Source organism: Eriocheir sinensis, chromosome 6 (genome assembly GCF_024679095.1).
Source record: "Eriocheir sinensis breed Jianghai 21 chromosome 6, ASM2467909v1, whole genome shotgun sequence".
Lineage (NCBI taxonomy): Eukaryota > Metazoa > Arthropoda > Malacostraca > Decapoda > Varunidae > Eriocheir > Eriocheir sinensis.
In genome coordinates, this window is record NC_066514.1 from 13,055,544 (window position 1) to 13,074,881 (window position 19,338).

General features: G+C 40.7%; 1 long non-coding RNA gene across 1 annotated transcript; it reads right to left on the bottom strand.

Annotated features, from left to right (window-relative positions):
• Positions 1-1,563: 1,563 nt before the first annotated feature.
• Positions 1,564-19,087, bottom strand: LOC126986571 (uncharacterized). The gene is made up of 3 exons (XR_007739822.1): positions 18,917-19,087; positions 2,848-3,026; positions 1,564-1,746 (listed from the first exon to the last, which is right to left on the bottom strand). It is a non-coding gene; the product is annotated as an uncharacterized LOC126986571 (long non-coding RNA).
• Positions 19,088-19,338: the final 251 nt, after the last annotated feature.

A 19,338-nucleotide genomic window follows, 5' to 3' on the forward strand; every position in this document is an offset into this window, starting at 1 on the left:
GCAAAAAATACATCATGCAAAGCCATCAAAACCCAACATAACCAATTACATTAGCTTGTGCAGACACTAGGTAAAGCTAGATAAATCACCCATGCTTGATCAAATAATTCAGGCAAAGAGAAAGTGCATTATAACCCAGAGAGAGAGAGAGAGAGAGAGAGAGAGTTTTCCATGAACAACAATGAGAGCTAACTACCATGCATTAGAAAGCATTGTTCTTCTCCTATTTACAATTATCATAAAGTAAACCCAAAAGAGTAAGACGGCTGGCATTTGAGGTAGCTCACATATGTACAAAGTTTTAAGCAAAGCATTTGACAAAGTTGAAAAAAGGCAGATGGTTCCTGAGAGATTGATTACATTGGTGAGACATTGTATGAAAACTAAGAGGTTTCATACAATGTGAAGGCTCCACTTGGAATGTTATAGGAGTTTAGCATCAGGTGGAGAAGAACAGCCTATATATATAGATATAAATGGGAGTTGCAACCAAAACCAGGCATTCCAAAAGCACAACCCAGAGAAGGCCCACAAGACATCAAAATGGTATCTGACCTGTCTCGTGACCTACAACAGTAACTATACTTGGACAAAAGCATGTATATAGGTATGCATGCATATACGTGTGTGCAAGGGAGTTCTACAATTATGCTAGGGATAAGTTTTTGAAGGGATCATGCAAATTTAAGCTTGAGCAGAGATAGTGCGATTTCAGCTTCAAAATCTAACTTTGAATCACTCATTTGTTGTATTCTTGTGTATGAGAAATGTGAGCCTAATAAGAACATAAGAACGTTGGAATCTGCAGGAGGCCGGTAGGCCTATACAAGGCAGTTCCTTTGAGTCTAAGCTCCCATGTATCTAACCCCACCTATTATCGCTATCCATGAATTTATATAATCTGTTTTTGAATGTGACAATTGTATTGGCACTCACCACATGACTGCTAAGCCTATTCCACTCATCCACAACCCTGTTGGTAAACCAATTTTTGCCTATGTCCCTGTTAAATCTGAATTTATCCAGTTTAAACCCATTACTTCGTGTCCTACCCGGTTCTCTTACCAACAAAACCTTATGAATGTTAAAAGAACTAACAAACAGACAAATTCGAAGAGTTAGGAATTCTGTGTCTGTGTGTGAGTGAGTGTTGGAATATATGTACATTTGATTTCTGAACTTTTTTGCTTACCTAATACTTGTACCATTTTTTCATTTTTAAGAGAAACCCCAAGACAAACCACCCGATAACACTTTAAACATATCTGATCCTCACCGACCAAGTCAACTCCTATAAGTTCCAACGGCTCCTTCACCTTTATGGGACGCATCTCTGGGGCCTTTGTCTTCATTGGCGTGTAGTGCTGGCACTTACTATATGTTTCAATCTAGAAAACAAATGTGAAAACTGAGAAAATTGCTTGAGGATTCAGCAAAAAATTATGGAGAGTATTGAATTAGCTAACAATCATTTTAACTGTATCAACTTTCAGTAAAAATGCACTACTTGTGATCAGGTATTTCATGCAATACCGAAACAATATTTACATACATAATGTTTGATGTCCTGGGTCATGTTTCGCCAATAGTAAACTGGGGAGACATTCTGACAAGTGGTAACCCAGCCGCTATGCCCTGCAGTGGGACTGCTGTGATGATGATATAACATAGCAGCAACCTCCTCAAATGACCTCACCACGAGCTTCCGAGGCTTCCCATCATGGTCCACTCTGTACAGCTTCTGATCTGTTTATAAATGCATAATAATCACAGTATGAGAAATGCAAGTGAAGCTTCCGTACAAGGCCACTCCACGACAATGACAACAGATTTTAAACCACAGCTGCAACTTGCTTTGGCACTCATCTTTGCTTCCATGAACCCTGCACCTGTGCTAGAGAGAGCCTGTCAATCAAAGTTGTATTAAATTTAACTCCTTCAGGTGGTTGGGACACAACCTCTGACAATGAGCTGGTCCTTAGCACTAATAAGCAGTGGGTAGGGACACTGGCATAAAAGCAGCAACCTGTCTCTTTCCTACTTTACTATAGAATGGATATCAAAATGTTAGAATCGGTGCAGAGGAGGATGACTAAAATGATTCAAGGGTTGAGAAACTTGCCATACGAGGAAAGACTCAAACATTTAAACTTGAGTTCTCTAGAAAGGCGAAGGGTGCGTGGAGACATGATCGAGATTTATAAATGGATGAAGGGCTTTAATAAGGGGGATATTCATAAGGTTTTGTTGGTAAGAGAAATGGGCAGGACACGAAGTAATGGGTTGAATCTGGATAAATTCAGATTCAACAGGGATATAGGCAAATATTGGTTTACTAACAGAGTGGTGGATGAGTGGAATAGGCTTAGCAGTCATGTGGTGAGTGCCAATACAATTGTCACATTCAAAAATAGATTAGATAAATTCATGGACAGCGATATAAGGTGGGGTTAGATACACGGGAGGTTAGGTTCAAAGGAGCTGCCATGTATAGGCGTACCGGCCTCTTGCAGACTCCTACGTTCTTATGTATATAAGGATGAAAAGTGGGATCTCTTTATTTCTAATCAGTATACCCTAGCATATCTTATACTACAACCATGGCCATGAAATCAATCCCTTCTCCCTTTCCTCTACTAAATCCCTTCTTCCTTTCCTCTACTAATCACATTATCAAAATAAATCATCATAAGTTGATGAGAGAAAATCATGAACACAAAATGCCGCAAAAGTGTACATTCTTCAATACATAACCACTTTAATTAATTTCAAATCTTGGCCTTTGTTTATTGCAGATAGCATCATACAGACTTTCATACTGATAATCAATCAAATACATTCACTTACCCTGTTCATCCCACTGGAATTGGCGTGCCCATCGCAATACTTTCTGCTGCTCAGCACCCTTAAGTCCAGAGGCATGCCTTCTGGTCCTCAAGTAGATGATGAGTCACTCATACATGATGTTGTCCTCAGCAAACCTTTGTCTGCAGGCCAACTCATACTCCTCAACAGTACAGTTGGACCTGATGATGAATTTTAATTATCAATATTATGCTTCACTGCAACCAGTCAAGTAAAGTTGCATGTCAACTTGACAGACACTGAGAAAATAATGACATGTGGTAGGGTATGTCTTTTCTGAAACAATACATAGTAATAAAAACACTTTCAGATATATAATATATACATACATATATACAATAATATAATAAATATAACATATACAATATGTAGAAGCACAAGCAGTAGAAAACCAAACGATGAACAGATGCTGAAACTAGTAAAGCTTGCCAGTGAACTAAATACTAATCATATCCTTGTAACGGCTGATTTAATTTTCAAGGTATCTATAAATTGGCTGGATATGATACTGTTAGAGGCAGTGATGAGTACTCCATTTAAATTTCTGGAATGTCTTGGAGGCTGTTTCCTTATTCAATATGTGCATATCCCTTAAAGATTTAGAGGAAGTCAGAGTTCCACCCTTGATTTGATAATCACATCAGAGGGAAATGTGAGCAATTTTAAAAGTGGAAAGCCTATTGGGTAAAAGTGACCATGTTGTATTAAATTGCGACTATATTTGCTACAGTGATGAGAAAAGGGACACAACCGATGAGCCCATTGGTTTTCCAAACTATATTTCCGTTTGGATTTCTGCAGCTGAGTCTCACTTAAAGCTGTTAGATAGTGTTCAACCAGATTAAATTTCTTCTTCTGAATCTTGAGATTAATCTTCAGCATCGTCGCCTGGTGGGATAATTATCTTATTTTTTCAAAATTATGTTTGATATCGACCAACCATTACATCGTCGCTTGCCTGCCCGATGTAATACATCACAATTTTCCTGGTGTTTCATCCCATCGACCGTCAAATTGTGGGATACACTTACTAATGTGATTATTAATTCTAGTAATTGTGAAACATTTAAAGAGCATGTGAATGGCTTTCTTCTCTCTTAGCTCGCTACCTACTAGATTTTTTTCATCTTCCTATTCTTTGCTTTCTCCTCCATTCTGTATTTTTCGATATCGGTGAAGTGTCGCCCGCTGGGCCTTTTGGCTTATATCATTTGTGCTTTCCGGCGGGTCACTTTCACTGATTCATATAATAATAATACTATTTTTTTAAAGAGAGATTGTGAAAAAAAATACAAATTTGATAAATGAAACAGACTGGAGACAGGAGCTTGATGGAGGGTTATTGGATGAAATGTAAGAGAAATATAAAAATAAAATGCATAAATTCTATGAAAAATGTATATCAGTGGCAAAAGCAGGACAAGACAGAAATAAAAAGCCACCATGAATGTATGCGAGAGCCACTAGAGCCAAGACAAAGAAGTATTTTGCATGGAAAGTAATATTAGTAATATTAGTACTCCAAACTTTCCCTGATCCAACCATGCAAGAACATCATTTGTTACACTACACAGAGCAGATTATGTAGAATATAACTTCCTATAGGCAGACTGCTCATCAGGTAAGGCATGGATAGTCGATAAATATCCACCATCTTAGACAAAAATGAAAGGTTAGAGACAGGTCTATATGAGGATCCAGTTTACTTTTCAATGTGGGTCTGACACTTCCCAGCTTTTCACTCTGAGGAAAAACACACTGCTGGATACTTGAATTTATAATGCATAAAATAAATTTTAAGAGCTCATAGAAGCCTCCCTCACTAGCTATATCAGATAGGGGCATCGGATCGTTCACACAATACGTTACCTTAATAGTTTTCATTAAGTCACGTAACTTCTCAATACTAACATCATGAAAAGATGACAAGCCAACATAGGGGATATCAGGCAAATAATTTGATTTCATCACCAAGCCTCCCTGAAAGTTACCAACAATTTTTTTTCATCGAAGTTTATAAATCTATTAGCTAGATCAGCATCAGTATAGCCATCTGGAAGCCTTTTAGTTTTGCTCCTATTACCCGTTAGCGTGTTTAAGATTGAATACAGCCGTTTAGTGTCTGAACCAGCTTCAATAATCTTCTCTCTATGATAAGTACACTTTCTTTGTCTAATTAATCTATTCACAGTATTCCAAGCACTAACATAACCACTGCGGGAGTCTTCCGTACGCAAACTACGCCACCTCTTTTCCTGAAGTTTTCTAGTTTTGATGGCATTCTTAATCTCGGTATTAAACCAGGGTGTGTTTTCCCTCACTTTAATGTCTTTAGTGACTACCGGACACATGTTGTTATATTCAGTCTGTAGTACAGTATTATACAGGTGAACCAGACAAACTAGACAACCATCCATTGTCACATTGTTGCTGTGCTCATGGGGACAACTTTTCTGGATTTCAGTTGTTAATTTGTTAAGTACATTATCAACTGATGCTTTAGGGTCATAGCTACTCTTAAGTCTAAAAGTGATAGTATTCTTCATTTTCAAGTCTCTACTCACATCCACAATATATGTAATTAACTTATAATAAGGAGATATAGTAAAATCTGGCTCAATATCTAACTGATTGGCGCTAACACCCATGGGATCACAAAGCACAAGGTCAAGCATGTGGCCAGAGCGAGAGGTTACATCGTTTACTTTATTTATACAATATAAAGAATCTAACAGCAATAAAATCACTCCTACACTGATTATGTACATCATCCATCCAAATATTAAAATCCCCAGAAATAAACATTTTACCATGTGAATGATCAAAGCCCTCCAGATACTCAGTAAATTCCTCAAAAAAACACCTGACAATTTGTATTTGGTGGTCGATAAATTACAACAAAAGTTAGCCTCTGAGAGGTGTTGAGCATGAAAGTTACAGCTGTGTGTTCAAAAGTTGTAAAATATGGTGAAGGCAATTTCCTTAATTGAGAAAATTCATTAGTATTAATAAATATTCCTACTCCACCTCCCCTTCTAGTACCTCTTGAAGTGTGCATGAATGTGTGAGTAGGTGTCATTTCCACAATTTTAGATTTGTCTGATTCATTTAACCATGTTTCCGCAATACCCAAAACGTCATATGACTTTTCAGCGACTAATTCTCGTAGTTCAACAGCCTTATTCCTTACTGAGTGAATATTAACAAACCCACATTGAATATTGCCATTTCTCCTAGTATCCATGATCAGTCATATCCCTCAGCCTGTTTAGCTCAATTTCTAAAGTTTTACATTGCCTGCTTTTTTTTTTTTTTTTTTTTTTTTTTTTTTTACGTCGTTGCCTGTTGCTCCGGTAGGCATCTTCCTGGTGGGGCCTGATGGTCGGCCCAAAGCTTCTTCCAGGTGGGGCCTGATTGTCGGCCCAGCCCGTTCTGGCGCAGGTGAGTGTTTATAGTGGCGCCATCTTGCATTGTTAACCCTATGATTTGTTTCTGGCCTTGATAGTCGCACACAATTAATACACTTATACGAATTACTGGAACACTCCCTAGTCAAATGATTACCAGCACACTTAGCACACACAACAGCATCACCATTTTTCTTAAAATTACAGTTATGCTCAGTATGTCCATACCTTTGACAAAAATAGCAATTACATACATGATACCTATCCCTAACATTATACCTGGCCCACTGCAAGCACACAACATCACCATGCCTGTGAATGAGCTCTCTTATTTCTGGGGTGCACCTTAGAATGAAATGACTAGTATTACCATGTGCAGGCTTAGTGAAAATCAATTCAGTCTTGTCATGGACACCTTCAACTGACTGAAGATAGCTGTTCTTAGCAATTAAATATTCAACATCATCATCTTTACACTCTTCCATGGACACATTACAAATCATTATCTTGGGAGGAAACTTCTTAGTCATCCTAGTTTCGACATTACTCAATACACTACTTATCTTATTAGCTGCCCTTTCCCTCTCTTGCTCGTTTGCAATGTCCATCACAACATTACCTCCTCCAGTAAACTTCGTGTTGACCACTGGTACATCTTTCAGGACTTTAACCAGCTCATTCTTTCTACTGACAGCATTATTATGTGAATCAAGTGACTTTACAATTAGCACAATCTTTTTCTTTGCTGCAGCAGCATATGTATCACTTTTCTGGCCTTTATCAAAGTGCAAATTAATCATAGTGTTAATAATCTCCTCTTTCGTGTCAACCAGCACATTTTTCTTTTTATCCAACACAGCTTCAGCACTTGAACCCTCAACAGTGACTACATTTACAACTGTGCTGACTATTACATCTTTAACTTCATGAATTTTCTGGTGTAAGATCTCTGAATTGACCACTAACCTTGACATGCACTCACTAATCTCTGGCATTACTCCACCCTTCTCCAACTTTTCTGTAAGCGCACGGTTTTCAAGCTTTAACTGCTGATATCCCTCAGTCAGCTTGCTAATCACACTTTTCATGCTCTCAATTCATTGTAGCAGTCCATCACCTTTTTCCTACATGGTTTACACATCTAATCCACCTTCTTTAGATCCCCATCCTGTACACTATGAAGAAACAGACACTTCTTAGGCGACCATTTCTCACAGACATCACACGCTATCCAATTTGAGGAAAATTCTTGCCCCTTAGTACACTGCTGACATTTAATAGGGCCCGCCATTATGTACCCATATGCAGAATACAGTATTTCACACACGACAGACTATGTAGAGTTGAGTATGGTCATACTCTTAATGCACCACTGCCCGAATGCACCAACCCTAAGTCTGAATGTACCGAAGGGAGGGTAAAGAGGGTTGTGACAGGTGTGTGGGGCGTACAGAGGGTCATGGCAGGTGTGTGAAGGGCAGGGCCGTAGCAAGAAGCAGTGCGGCCCCCCCCCAAAAAAAACAACCTTGTGGGGCCCTATACAGACAACCAAGTTTCGTTCCGAGCTGCCCCTTACCCGCCCTTTCTGTCCTCAAAAAACTTAACTCAAAGGAACTGGGGTGACTAACCAGGTGAGTGAACCCTCAACACAGCACAGCCCATTCTTAACCAACCCACGCCACACCACGGCGTCACGCGGCCATGCGGTCAGCACCCACCTTGAAAGTTATCTTTAATTTACCAACTGAATCGAAATGGATACCAATATATAAATACGTACGCCTCAAATGTGTCCTTCTCCATGTTGTTGAGATCTGAGGTGGTCTGCATCACCGTCTGCATCAGTCAGCGCGCGACCTTCCTTGGGTTCACACGCGACTTTGCCCCGCTGCTGTGTGGTGCCAACTCGCTCTTTCCTCTGTTTTCCTCTGCTTTCGCGGTGTGAGGCATTATGTGCTTCTGTGAACTGCTGCTGTACTATAGGACTACAAAACCAGGAGGATTACCCTGCCTTCTACTACAGACCGCTAAGTGTTCTGATTTAGTATTTACTTAGTTAGATAGTGATCCACAGTTAATCCTAGGACAAGTGTATTAAGCTTCCCACATCTGCACTAAATTCAACATTCTTTCACGCCAACCCAGTGCTACACGGTTTTATATTGCTTTTGTGTTTTTTATATTGCTTTTGTGTTTTCTTCTCCTTCTATTATTAGGATACTTTACTGTGCTGTGATAATAGGACTACGTGAATCAGGCGCGCCAAGCTACGTAAATTTCTAAGTCCACACAAAACACTAGATAATCCACTTTCCGCGCAAACCTAGTGAACACAGTTATTATCTTCTTTACATAAGTGATTTCTCAGTATATTAATATTGGCCTATGTTTTGTCTTGGTGGGTAGAAATAACCGCGCCTTTTTTACCCGAGACACACCCTTTTCCCCGGGGAATTGACCTGACTGCGACCTCACAGCAGCTGTTGGTTTGTTTTCCTAGATACACATTTTTGACCTGACGACCTCACCGCAGCTGCGTACTTTGTTATCGTCTTAACGCGCCTAATTGTTTCCGTCTTGCCTCGCCCATATCTTCACCATGACGTCCCTCAAGCGTTGTTCTGGGTGTGGCCTTCGCATGGCCAAGCAGTACTTTCTTTCCAAGGACGTTTGTAGGTTCTGCGTTAAGACTCAGAAGGATGATCAGAGGATCATAGAGTTAGAGAATAGGGTTACGACTCTCGCCGCCCAGGTACACTTACTGGTTAGTGCAGCAGCAACAAGCCCCGCCTCCTCCTCCTCCCCTTCCTCTTCCTCTTCTTCTTCGTCCTCCTCCCCTCAAGTATTGTCTTCACCCACACAGCAGCCCCTCCCATTCTCCTCCTCCTCCTCGACCATCTCCGATCTCCCCGCTTCCCACCCCTCCTTCTCCTCTTCTTCCTCCTCTTCCTCCTCCTCCTCCTCCTCGCCTTCCTCTTCCGTCCCCCCTCTCCCCACCCTCCTCCTCCTCCTCCTCTCCCTCTTTCTCCTCCTTGTCCTCCGCCTCTTCGCTCGTCCCTCCCTCCCACACCTGTCCTTCACCTTCCCCTTCCCCCTCTTCCTCCTCCCTCTCCTCGTCCGTCCCTCCCTCCCCCACCTCACTCTCCCTTTCACCTACTCCTCCTTCCTCCTCCTCCTCCTCCCCCTCCCCCTCCTCCTCCTCCGCCTCCAATTCCTCGCCTTCCTCTTCCGTCCCCCCTCTCCCCTCTTCCCGCCCACTCTCCTCCGCCTCCTCCTCCCCCTCTTTCTCCTCCTTGTCCTCCGCCTCCTCGCTCGTCCCTCCCTCCAACACCTGTCCCTTACCTTTCCTTTCCCCCTCTTCCTCCTCCACCACCTCACCCTCCCTTTCTCCTTCTTCCTCTTCCTCCTCCTCCTCCTCCTTTCCACCTTCCACCTCTTCCACAATTTCTCCTCGTTCTTCACAGCAGGTCCCTCCCCTCCCTTCCCGCTCTCCCCTCCCCCCTTCACCCACCCCTCCTGGCCCCCCTTCCGACCGTCGGGTTCTTGTTGTTGGTGATAGTCAGGTTCGTTATGTTGACAGGTATTTTTGCTCCAAGGATAAGAACAGGACGAGGGTGTGTTTCCCAGGGGCAGGGGTGGGCCATATATCAGACAGGATTGAGGCGTGTATGGCAAGCGAGGGATCGAACCCCATTGTTTTTCTCAGCTGTGGCGGAAACGACGTTTCTCGTGTGCTAAGCGAGGACCTTCTCAGGCGTTTTAGAGAATTGTTAGGCAGGATACGTGACGCTGGTGGGTCGCCAGTAGTGTGTGGCGTCCTGCCAAGGAGGGGCGTTGGCGATGGATGGCTGTCCAGGGCGATAGCAGTGAACAGCAGACTTGCTGAGCGCTGCGGGCGCAATGGGTGGCTCTTCGTCGACAATTGGGACCTTTTCTTTGGCAACGACGCCCTCTACGCCCGTGACGGGATACACTTGACGTTCAAGGGTGTTGAGGCTCTCTCAGACTCCCTTGAGCGAGCACTTGGTACCCTGAGGGATTTTTAGTATAGGGAGGGGAGGAGTAATGGGAGCAATGGGAGGAGTAATGGGAGGGGACATCTAGCTCATAATATAACCAGGCAGCTTAGAAGTAATTCTAGGGGAGTAACAGAGGACGGGCTAAGAATCTTCGATACTAACAGCAGGAGCCTCAGAAACAAGATAGACTAACTAAGGGGTGAAGCTTGTTCAGAAAATTTTGACATAATAGCGATCACTGAGACATGGATAGACACTGCTAATAGAAATTTTAGATCAGAATTTGAAATAACGGGTTATCAGATGTTTCACAAAGACAGAAGGGGCAGAAAGGGAGGTGGAGTTGCGCTATATGTTAAAGACTCACTTAAATGTTTAGTTAACAACTCAGTCAAAACTAACATGGATAAAGAATCAGTTTGGGTGGACGTTTACAAAGGGAAAGAAAAACTAACTCTAGGAGTTATATACAGGCCACCCAACCTTAACAGGCAGGACACGAGTATATTACTACAGGAGATTGGCAGGGCGAGTATGAGTAGAAAATTAATGTCTGCGTAATGGGGGACTTTAATTATAGGAATATAGACTGGGAAGATCTAGTGGGTGACCTGGAAGCCGAGGACTTTCTTGAAGTTATACAAGATAATTTCCTTAAGCAGGTAGTTACTGAGCCTACCAGAGGAGATAACATATTAGACTTAGTCCTAACCAATAATGGGAACTTGCTACGTGAGTTGGAGGTGGGCGGTAACCCGCGAACCAAACCCAGTGTTAGTGCCAGATTTTAGAAGAGCAAACTACGAGGGGCTTCGAAGACATCTTGAAGGGGTAAACTGGGATAATTTAGGGATTCATGAGGGCCAGAACTGCGGATTGGAGAGCCAGGAGAACCAGGTAGAAATGTCTTACAATAATTTAGTTAGAGTAATATTAGAGGGGCAAGAACAGCATATACCACAGCGAACACTTAGAAAAGAAAACAATGATCCTAAGTGGATGACTCGTGGACTAAAACACGAGATTGGGTTAAAGAAGGGAATTTATCAGAAAATAAAGAATGGGGAAACACATCTCAGGGGCCGGTACGTCGAACTATCTAGATTAGTTAAGAAAAACACCAGGATAGCAAAAAAGAACTATGAGATCAAAGTAGCAAATGAGGCGAAAAGTAATCCGAAGGGCTTCTTTCAGATGTATAAAACAAAAACACGGGAGAAAATTGGACCGCTGAAAACAAACACAGGGGAGCTAGTAGAAAATTACGAAAATATGAGCACATTGTTGAACGACTACTTTCTTTCATTATTCACACAGGAGGATCGAACGACTATACCGGAAAGAGTTCAGGTGTACGAGGGCGGGGATGGCGATAAATTGAGGGATATAATCATTACCAGGCAAGTAGCTCAGGATGAGATAGATAAGCTTAAGAAGAACAAGTCGCCAGGTCCTGACGGGATATTCCCGAGGGCATTAAAGGAGTTAGGTGATGTAATCAGTGACCCACTAACCGACATCTTTAAGATGTCGGTAAATACTGGCTATGTGCCGAGCCTATGGAAAGTAGCTAATGTGACGCCGATTTTTAAAAAGGGGGACAGGTCAGTTGCTTCAAACTACCGCCCAATTAGCTTAACATCGGTTATAGGGAAGATGCTGGAGTCCATAATAGCCAGGAACATTCGGGAGCATTTAGAGAAACATAGCTTAATTTACGACTCGCAGCATGGGTTCACAAAAGGTAGGTCATGCCTCACCAATCTCTTGTCCTTCTACAATAAAGTAATTGAGGCGGTTGACAGAGATGAAAATTATGGTGTAATCTATATTGATTTTAGTAAAGCGTTTGACAAAGTTCCTCACCAACGACTGTTGCTTAAATTACAGGCTCACGGAGTAGAGGGTAAAGTTTTGAACTGGGTCAAGGCGTGGCTTAGCAATAGGAAGCAAAGAGTGCAAATCAATGGTAAAAGATCTGACTGGGGATGTGTTACGAGTGGGGTCCCACAAGGTTCGGTATTAGGTCCACTTTTGTTTATTATTTATATCAATGACTTATATACAGGAATTAGTAGTGATGTTAGTAAATTTGCAGATGATACCAAGATCGGTAGAGTAATTGAGTCGGATCAGGACGCTAGTATTCTCCAAGGTGAACTCAACAGATTATATGACTGGGCGGATAAATGGCAGATGGAGTTCAATGTAGGGAAGTGCAGTATTCTGAGTGTAGGTAGGAACAACCCCTCACATAACTATTGCTTAAATGACACTCTCATAAGTAGGTCTGGGTGCGAGAGGGATTTAGGGGTCTTAGTGAGCTCTGATCTCCGGCCAAGGGCACAATGCATTCAAGCTAGAAATCGAGCTAATAGGGTACTGGGATTTATTTCAAGGAGCGTAAGCAACAGAAGCCCCGAAGTCTTCCTCAAACTATATTTAGCATTAGTTAGACCTCATCTTGACTATGCGGTTCAGTTCTGGTCACCTTACTATAGAATGGATATCAAAATGTTAGAATCGGTGCAGAGGAGAATGACTAAGATGATTCAGGGGTTGAGAAACTTGCCATACGAGGGAAGACTCAAACAGTTAAACTTGCATTCTCTAGAAAGGCGAAGGGTGCGTGGAGACATGATCGAGGTTTATAAATGGATGAAGGGCTTTAATAAGGGAGACATTCATAAGGTTTTGTTGGTAAGATAACCGGGTAGGACACGAAGTAACGGATTTAAACTGGATAAATTCAGATTCAACAGGGACATAGGCAAAAATTGGTTTACTAACAGGGTGGTGGATGAGTGGAATAGGCTTAGCAGTCATGTGGTGAGTGCCAATACAATTGTCACATTCAAAAATAGACTAGATAAATTCATGGACAGCGATATTAGGTGGGGTTAGATACACTGGAGCTTAGGGTCAAAGGAGCTACCTCGTACAGGCCTACCGGCATCTTGTAGACTCCTGCGTTCTTATGTTCTTATGTTCTTACAAGTCTGATGAGGGAAGTCCACTCACTAGAGTCAGAGCAAGGTCAGTTACACCCAACCTTAACAGAGTCTAGAGAGCAACTGGCGTCGGTCGCGGGCAAAGAGACTATATACGAAGAGATAGTGGTATGTAGTAATTCCTCAGGCGTGCGGAAGTAGCGCCATCTATTGCAGCCCACCAAAACGTCACTTTTCAGGGGTAGCTTTACTATTTTGAAGTACCTGCCACAGCACCTATCCAGCCTTCACTTATTTTTTTTCATTGTAAAATGATTTACTAATGGGGTAAAGAAAAATATATTTGTTCTTATGTTTTATTAGGTATTATCTACACTATATCAATGTTTTTTTGGGGGAAAAATATGATGTTGAAAGCATTTGCTAATATATATATATATATATATATATATATATATATATATATATATATATATATATATATATATATATATATATATATATATATATATATATATATATATATATATATATATATATATATGTGTGTGTGTGTACCAAGCATATCCAGTGCTTTAAATACAAGCAAAGCATACAACATTCTATGCATGCTAAATTACTATAATGCCTTTGCAACTGTGGTAACCCGGATGTCACACTGGTCCTGTGTCCCAGGGTAATGGGTTCCCTAACACCACAGGCTCAAGGGCCAGTGTTACAGAGATGAGCACCGAGGCCATGCGCTGCTACAGCGTATGCCCCCAGCCTTACCTTTACCTTTTGCAAAATGCTCTTAGCTGAGTAAAAATATCATACTAACTGTACAAGTGCCAGATAATGGCAAGCATTGCATACTGCTTGACAGGGCAGAGAACAAAAGCTTCTAAGCATTACAACAGAAATAAACAATGGCAGACACTCAAAGCTTGTTAACTGAACATGACCAGATTTATAACCGGCAAAACCAACAATGGTGCGTTATATACAATGAAAAATGTTGCAAGGAACTTCAATATAAGAGCAAAGCATCATCAAACATGCTGAAATACATGATGGAGGACATTAAGAAGGTAACACATGAGTTGTCTTAAATGGAATGCAATAACTTGGTGGTCCTGGGAGACAGCCGAGCCTGGAGGTGAAAATGGAATGTAGGACACGGTATGATCTCACAAGCTCTGACCTTGGTGTCAGGGCCATGAAGACATTAAGCTCAGTAGCCACAACTATGCAGCGGAGGCACATATGATAAAAGCAAATGAGACAAAATAAGGCAACTCATAGTGTAAGAAAACAGCAGGAAAGTTATGCTGCAGTATATGATACACCAATTAAATTACAGGGCAGAGAGTGATATGTATTTCATAGGCTACATCAGTAAACATGTAGCATTTATTGCAGGAACCACACATTAAAGTTGGATGTAATAAAATGTATGTTTTTAGCACACATTAAAGTTGGATGTAATAAAATCATTTGATATGAAACTCCTTGAACTGGCCAACCAAACAAACCACTCTCTGTCCACTCCCCCCCCCCCCCCCTTCAAAAAAGCATTATTTTTCACAAGGTTTATGAGGCATTAGTCAAGAATATTAACTGCCATTACATTTTGTCAAAAAAATATCATACCTATGTGATTATGTATATCATATAAAGCAGAAAAAAAATTGCATGCTGTAATACAAACAAGATTACTCCTGGAAGCCACATTAATGATGCCAGACACGTGGTGATAGACACTTAGTGTGATGAAATTACAAGCTGTATTTCACATTATGAAGCCAAGCCAAGTGTCACTGCAGCACATATTAGGTAAGGCAGACACCAAAAGCTTGTTACCTGAACAAGATTAAATATAACAGGCAAAATTCACAATAAAGCATTGCATACTGTTGGGTAGGAAAGAGAACAAATGCTTCCAAGCATTACACCTGAAATAAACAATGGCAGATATTCAAAGCTTGTGAGCTGAACAAGATCTGATTTATAATAGGCAAAACCAACAATGGTGCATTACATGCGATATCTGGCAGGGGATTCCTTGCATTACAATTGGAAAGTGGCAGACACTTAAAGCTTGTTAACTGAACAAGATCTGATTTATAACAGGCAAAACCAACAATGGTGCATTACATGTGATATCTGGCAGGGAAGATAAATGATTCCTTGCATTACAACTGGAAAGTGGCAGACACCCAAAGCTTGTTAATTGAACAAGATCTGATTTATAACAAGCAAGCCCAACAATGGTGCATTACTTGCAATATTTGGCAAAGTATATGGAAAAAAATTCTTGGCGTAACAAGAGTAATTCTAAATAATGGCAAATCCCACGAAGTTTCTCTTCTTTTGACAAAGCCTGTGCCCTTTGCTGCAGGGCTGTCAGAGTTTGTTTGCTCCAGCCAACATGTACTGAAATACCCCTGAGTCATGAGTGAAGTGTTGAAACTGAAGGCAAGTGAAATACTGTGCTCAGAAATCTATTAGCATTTGGACTTTGATAGTACAAGGCCAGCGCAAACCTCCTCTCTTGTAACCCATATCTTCTACTAGGCATAGATCTTGGCATCTTGCAGCATGTTGAACCTGACCTCAGAAAAAATCCATCCCTATTGGATCTAAAAAATTGCTGGCTCTGGGCAAAAACTGCCCAGGAGTTGTAACAGCCTGGGCTTTGAGCTGCCTTGCCTCCCGGTGCAGACGGCAGACTGTTGTGTGCAGCAATTTTCACTTTTCATGTCTGAAAATACATGAAAAAATATATAATCACAATTAATCACAATTCTAAATAATAAAATATGTGCATGTAATTGCATTATTTGCAGTGCTATAAGGACAGTGAATCAAAGCATTGATATTATGTCTGCACGCCAGCTTCGATGGAAGGCTTCACTTAGATTGCCTGACAAGAGTAATATTTTCAGGAGAGATGGGGGAGAGGATACAACTGGAGACTCTTGACAGATATAATGTCAATATATAAAAACACACAGTTTAAATATATATATATATATATATATATATATATATATATATATATATATATATATATATATATATATATATATATATATATATATATATATATATATTTATGTTCAGTCCATACTAAAACATTTTCCAATGTGTTGCCACACTAAAAATCTAAAAATTCCCCGTTTTTGCAATGTTAGTCATACTTAAGCCCTGCTAAACCATCCAAGTGAAATGAGTTGCGGGGGGCAGCATGAGCCAATACTAAATGGCGCCACTATAAAAAAAATTGCCTGCAACATGACGGGCCTGGGCCGACCGCCAGGCCCCTGAAGAAAACCTACCGGCGCTATAGGCGGGTGGGGAAAAAAAAAAAAAAGGATCACATCAGAAGAATGAACAAAGGTTTGTTAGTGGCACTTCAAGGTTATGCTACCTCTTCAAAGATTGGCCTGTCATAGTTTAAAGTGGAACAGGATAAACAAGAAACAGGCAGGTATCTGTGGACACTACTGTTACTATCAATTGCCAGCCTATGGCAAAATTTGAACCAATGCTATCAAAAACATAAGACCCATATGCTGATCACTCGACTAATCGTAACGGTACTACAGCCATAGAAACATAATAGTTTAAATATATCATTCAAAATGTCAACCTTTTTACATACCTTTTTTTTAAGATATGAAGCCTACTGGTGTAACAGTTAAATATTGAACTCAATTTGTATGCAGAGATGTGAGGTATGTTATTAAGCTGTAATGTTTCCAACACATTAGTTGTGGTTAAAGCAACACGGAATAGTAACTAAAGAGGATAAATTATCACTGAGAACAAGAGGTACCTTACTATATTGTGGTGAGCTTGATGGCCGAGTCGAGTTTTCTCCAGCCCCATCAAGTTCAAACCCTGTTGAGAGGCAATTTTTTAATCAAAGTGAAAAATGGATGCAAATGGTCACTAAAATGAGTTATTATACTTAGTGTCACAAATTCAGGCAAAGAATTTAGGGATGGACTCCTGGACTTGGCGTCACTGATGAGGTAAATGATCTCTTGCACTCATTGGGCTATAATATATACATTGCTATAATGTGTATTATTGTCTTGTTACTATATATTACCTACTGATAATGGAAATACATGTCAGGATTAATCATCAAATACAAGGAAAAAAGAATCATGTATGGAAATTTTGAACTTTTAAGTTCACAATTTCCATAATTAGATTAGTAACACAACAATCAACAAACACTAGATGAAGTATTCATACCAAAATCAGTACATGGAGCTGGTGCACTGCAATGGGGAGCACATTCCTGCAGCTCACCAAGAGGGTTGGATGATGCCACGTACTTCAGGGGGTGGCTAAATGTCTTCACCCTTGGCCTCTTTCTTGGACTCTCCCCTTCAGCTGCCACATTCTCTTGGATAATATCAAACGTGTTCGGATCTGTTGGGATGTGGTTGTATTAGATGTGGAATAACATACGACAGTGGAACATGGAAGGAAAGAGTATGTCCACACGGTAAAATATGGAGATGAGGAATGCACTGCATTAGTTAAGTGATTACAAGAGGTAAACTGAAATTCTTTGGATACTGAAAGGATGTACGGGGAGAACTGGGTGAGAAGGGAGAGAGATGCAGATTTTTATGTTATATAGCTAGTTACACCAATGAAGACTTAGGACATACACATTCAGAAAGACCACAATTTTGGCTGCTAGACAGAGAAGCACTAGATGTCAAAGTGCCAGGACATTGAAGAAATTAATAATGAGAAAAGCAATAATGATTAATGAGTATAAATATATTTCTGATATTTTTGTTTATCTTAATACTAGTATTATAATTTTCAAACACTAATAATATACATTAATTGTACTAATACTACCACTAACAATATTAACAGCACTGCACCTAATAGACTGAGCAATAAATTGAGTCTGAAATATAACCATAATTAAGCTGTCTCTGTCTGAGTGTTATGTGAAGCTTGCTCCATGCACCATGATAGGAATGGCATAGATGCATGCAGGTTGCTGAGATACTTAGTCACCAGCCACTTGTAGATATGGCACCAAAATGTGTTGGAAGCATTGGCGGCCAACTTCCATTTATTTAACTATTATTTTCCTTAAACAAAGGAGACAACTCAAGGGCAACAAAGCGTACTAGAAAAAAGCCCCACTACTCACCACTCCCAAACAGACAAAAGTAGAGTCTTGATACACTCTTCTTGAAGGTCAAATTATAGGCAGGAGGAAATGCAGACAATGGAAGGCTGTTCCAGAGTTTATCAGTGTAAGGGATGAAAGAGTGAATATGCTGGTTAACTTTTGCATACGATGTTTGGCAAGATAGAACATGCAGTAATTGACTTAAATTAGAAAAGTATAGATTTAGGAGGGAAATGGGCAGGCATTGGTTTAGTAATAGGGTGGTGGGGGAATGGAATAGATTCAGCAATCACATAGTGAGTGCAGGGACGATAGCTTGTTTTAAGAGTAGACTGGATAGCTACGTGGACGAGGCTGACAGGTGGTAATGGGGAGGAATCTGGAGCTGTCGTGTGTAGGCCATTCGGCCTCTTGCCGCGGGAGGAGGGGAGGCATGCATTTAGCAAGTTCAGAACAGCTGTCAGCGTGAAAATGATTAGAATTTCCACATTATCATTATTTATATATATCACTTACCCCGGCTGGCATCCTTCCGTAATAAATGTAGCTTCACACCAGGCTGTGTCCTCTTTATCACCACAAAGGGACATGATTTGAGGCTCCGGCTGGTAAACGTGGCGGCCGCGGCGGTGTTATGATTTTTGAACGAGGCAGCGTTGCAATCGGAGCTGAGAAAGATATTGCTGCGAATAGCGGTATAATAAACAGTATAAGTTAGACCAAGATAATTATATTCACCCACTCTTTCCCCCTACAAACCAATGACTCAATGTATATATATCATCATTACTGATGGGAGTCAGCGTGCGTGCTAAAACAATGAGTTTGGAAAAAAAACATGATTACATAGTTTTAAAGAACGGCAGTAGGGCTACAATTCCTTGGTTCATTCCAGTATGTATACAGAAAGGTTAAACACATAAAACACATCTAACCAC